The sequence below is a fragment of the Limulus polyphemus genome, unplaced genomic scaffold (assembly GCF_000517525.1).
Source record: "Limulus polyphemus unplaced genomic scaffold, Limulus_polyphemus-2.1.2 Scaffold1810, whole genome shotgun sequence".
In the NCBI taxonomy this organism is placed as follows: domain Eukaryota; kingdom Metazoa; phylum Arthropoda; class Merostomata; order Xiphosura; family Limulidae; genus Limulus; species Limulus polyphemus.
Genome location: NW_013667420.1, coordinates 127923 through 132046, shown reverse-complemented (window position 1 = coordinate 132046; position 4124 = coordinate 127923). Strand labels below are relative to the sequence as shown.

The 4124-nt window shown below is 31.0% G+C and overlaps 1 protein-coding gene across 3 annotated transcripts in view; it reads right to left on the bottom strand.

The window, feature by feature from the left end:
• LOC106465008 overlaps positions 1–4124 on the bottom strand; it is a 106637-nt gene that overhangs the window by 38787 nt on the left and 63726 nt on the right. For all 3 annotated transcript variants that reach the window (XR_002611886.1, XR_002611884.1, XR_002611885.1), the window contains exons 4-5: positions 2532–2636; positions 652–734 (exon numbers count right to left, since the gene is read on the bottom strand). The gene's annotated coding sequence lies outside the window, so the exon portion shown is untranslated. The remainder of the gene's footprint in view (positions 1–651; positions 735–2531; positions 2637–4124) is intronic.

Sequence of the window (4124 nt, the reverse complement as noted above, 5' to 3'; positions counted from 1 at the left end):
TAAATTTAAATTATCAGTTAACTCGGCTTCAGACTATTCAAAATTCTCATACGTAACATGGCTCAGTTCGAGTGAAAGGTAATTTTCGTGCTAAGAAAATAAAAATACATCTTTTCATCTTAAAATTATCGTATTTCCTTTGCACAACCTCTCGGACCTTCTAAGTGAATACTAAGAGTTTCTGTTTTGGTAGATCTTTATTTTATGTCTTATTTTCTTAATACTAACTGAAGTGAAATGAAAAGTAAAATGAATAATACCATTTTTACTCTGCACTGACTGCAATATTGATCAGAAAATTCAAATTATATAATTTAACAGTTTCAAATTTAACCTTTTCACTTCTGCTTCCTTTTTATTTCATGGGTTTATTGCTGTACTTTGTACATACTGAAGCAGTAATCCTCGCATCAAAAAGAGATAAATCACAGCGGGAACTCATTTACTGTTTTCTGTAGAAATAATATAAACCGCACGTGATTGCGAGGTGTTATATTACACACTCAAGCACATGAAATTTTAGATGTTTTGTTTTCCTGAAATTTTGTTAGGCTAAGTTGAAAGTTTATATTTTTACATTTAGTTACTTTTGTTAAAAATATATAACACTAAATAAAATATATACATAAAACAATGATTTGTAGTACTTACTGCGTATTAGAGCTGGTTTACACTTGAGCAAAAATTGAGGATGTTCTTTCGTTAACTTTGTTAAGTCTCGCAAGTTTGGGTTTCTGAAAAACAATTCATGTAGCTTTTAAATATGCATCTTAGGACACAAAAAATGTATCAATCAATAAAATATTCCAAAAATTAACATGATTTACCTATTTTTAAATATGTTATAAACAGGTTTAAAAAAATTCCTTTGGTGTTCAGAACAGTAAAATGTGATCACCACAAATCAAGCAATTATGTTGACTAACGTTTATAATAAATAACTACTGTAAGATTTATGTAAAGAAGAATCTGCTCTTTATCATGAACGACAGGAGTGATTTATAATAGGGATCACCCATTTGTTCTTTTTTATTATTATTTAATATTGTTCCGCCAGTCTACAGCAAAAATGGCTGGGTTGTAATAAAATTTGGGCAATATTACTAAACGCATCGTTGCGCGTTGGGTAGATTAGTTTTTACGTTTTACTACCAAGCAAATAACAGCAGCTATATAACCATTGACACCCAATCGTTTTAATGTAGTCTGTGGTGGTTATATGGAGTCTCGAAATTAACTACATTCATACGTATATATCTCTTATTTTCTAGCGATTATTAAACTTATTGTTGCAACTGTACTGATGTTGCATATTACTTGTTTATGTATAAGTTTCCTGCCTATTTGAACACGACGCTGTTGACAGGATCACAGTTTGTTTTACCATTGCATGATCGATTTGGGCCATATTACACAAACGTCTAGGCTGTCTTCTACAACAGAAATGTTTAAGCCGTGGTTTACAAGATAGCATCAAGCTCAGTTTCGAGCATCAGATCGGCAATATATTTGCTATTATACAGATTTATGTCTATGATGGACATAAAAAAACTAAAGAAACAAAATTATTAAAAGTTGTTAATCTAAAAAGTGGGAATAAGGATCTTAAAAAATACAGATACAGGATATGTAGCTTAAAGTGAAAATGCAATCGCCAAAAAGTAAACAAACAAGCTTAAGGTTTGAAACATAGTGGTGACGCTATTTCATTAAGCTACAAATCCCTATTTTGACTCTGTATCTAAGAGCTGTAATATTTAGGAGAGTCAAAATAGGGATTTGTAGCTTAAAGAAATAATGTCAACACTATGTTTCAAACCATTAAGTTGTTTACTTTTTTATTGCATTTTCACATTAAGCTACCTATCTTGTTTCTGTAATTTTTTGAAGATCCCTATTTCCCCCTTTTAACAATTTTTAATAATCTTGTAATGGTTATAAACACGTCCACCAGCTACGTACGAAAGTCAGAGAGAAGAGGCTTGTCTAGTAGGTTTGATAAATTTACTGAAGGTAGGAGATTTAAATTTTTGACTTTTGCTTATGATTATGCTGCTTTTGTGTTTCTAATTGGATGGACACCATTGCAGCCTATTTTTGATGTTAGAAAATCCTGAAAGAGAAGATTTGGATCTCAGGCATGTCAAGTGACACAGCAAAATGAAGATCAAAATTTTCTTTGAATATTTCTTTTGAAATTCAGAAGTTAAATAATATATAAATTTGAATTATAAAATACGTTTCCATACCAAGTTTTATTGACATACATTGATATTAACTTTTGAATGTAACACTGTAAAAGATCGTGTCTTCTGTACATCTTTTCTGTCTGACTAAGTAAATATCTCAACTGATTCATTATGATTCAAGAAATAATTCTATATTTTTTCAGTGGTTATTTTTACTTATTCCTATACCTAGCTGTTATCATATCTACATTTTAAGCAAAAATATTCTATAGATCGATTTCTATTTTTGTAAAAATTAATTTTTTCTATAATTAATCGACCAACGATTTATTTCCCGCTTACCTTAACCACTTCCTTTCTATTCATCCTCTCTTATAACAAACACCTGACCTTTCCATGGTAGGAACATGAAAAAACTTTTCTCCAGGTTTTTTCTACACCTATTTTCTGAAACAGCAACAACAACAGAATAATAATAAAGACACAATAGAGACATGAAAAAACACCTTTATATAGTCGACTATCAGAGCAAAAAATACAAGTAAAGATATTTCACGCATATAATTAAATGTCTTGAAAATATCTAGAATAAAGCGAATTAATATTTATCAAACTAACATTTTTTTAATAACCAACAGTGACTTTTGTTTTTATTTTTTTGCAAACATGTACATTATATTTATATTTCAGTTAACGTAAGAGCTTAACACCAAGTAACATTATAGCATTGCGTAAGAAAGAAGTATGATTTCTAATAGATGAAATATCATTCTAAATATTGATATAACACACACAAAGATAACTTTATATGATGAAAAACTGCTCTTTTTAAATAAATGTCCGGACGTATTGGTAACTGTATGAATAAATATTGTAAATTTTTTGTTTCTTAAATAGGGTGTCATGCAAAAATTATTCAACTATAGCTAAATCCTAATATCTGCTTGATACACTTTGAGATAATTATTCGATATGTATCACCCCTAAAAACATCTAATTCGCCATATAGGATCATAAACATTTCAGAACTTGAATTTAAATATTGATAGTTTTTATTTCCCAAATCCAAGCGTACGAGTAACCTTATTAAAATGTTACGCTCGGATATCAGTTGTTGTCATGGTTAGTAACCTATACGGTCGGTTACTTTTTTATTCTTCATTATTTAGAAAATACTAATTAAATACTATTTTTGTTATCCTACGTTGTGGCTGCTGTCTGCTTTAGAGAAGTCTCTAGAAAGACTATTTCGTTCCTGGTTCTTCTTGAAGGGGGCTGTTGTGCTATCCACTCGTCTCTCCCTCCCTTACGTGATCGTATAGGATACTAACCAGGACAAACAGTCATTCCAGTTACTCATTTTTGGAATCGCTATTACGAACTTATGTTTGTTTTGAATGTCGCGCAAGGCCACATGAGGGCTATCTGCGATAGCCGTCCCTAATTTAACAATGTAAGATTAGAGGGAAGGCCACCGCCAACTCTTTTACCAACGAATAGTGGGATTGACCGTCACTTATAACGCCCCCACGGCTGAAAGAGCGAGCATGTTTGGTGGGACGGGGATTCGCAGATTGCGAGTCGAGCACCTTAACCACCTGGCCATGCCGGCCCCACGAATTTATGTACACTATGTGTTTATTTTCTGTCAAATCTTGAAATAAATCACAATAGTATATTGAAACAAAATACATTCACTTCCAAAAAACATTATATTCAATTAATGCTTTTGAATTTTTTGTTGTTTTTTGAGTTTGAGGTTGAACAAAGAGAACTTATATTCTTCCATTGTTTGCGAAAAGTATGTATTTAATACATGAGTTTTGACAAAAATGAAGAAAATTCTGACTGAAGAACATTTAGTTAAATTGAATAAATGGAGTTGTTTAAACATTTGTTTAACAACAAGTAAAAGCTTGGAATGGTCTATTCTTT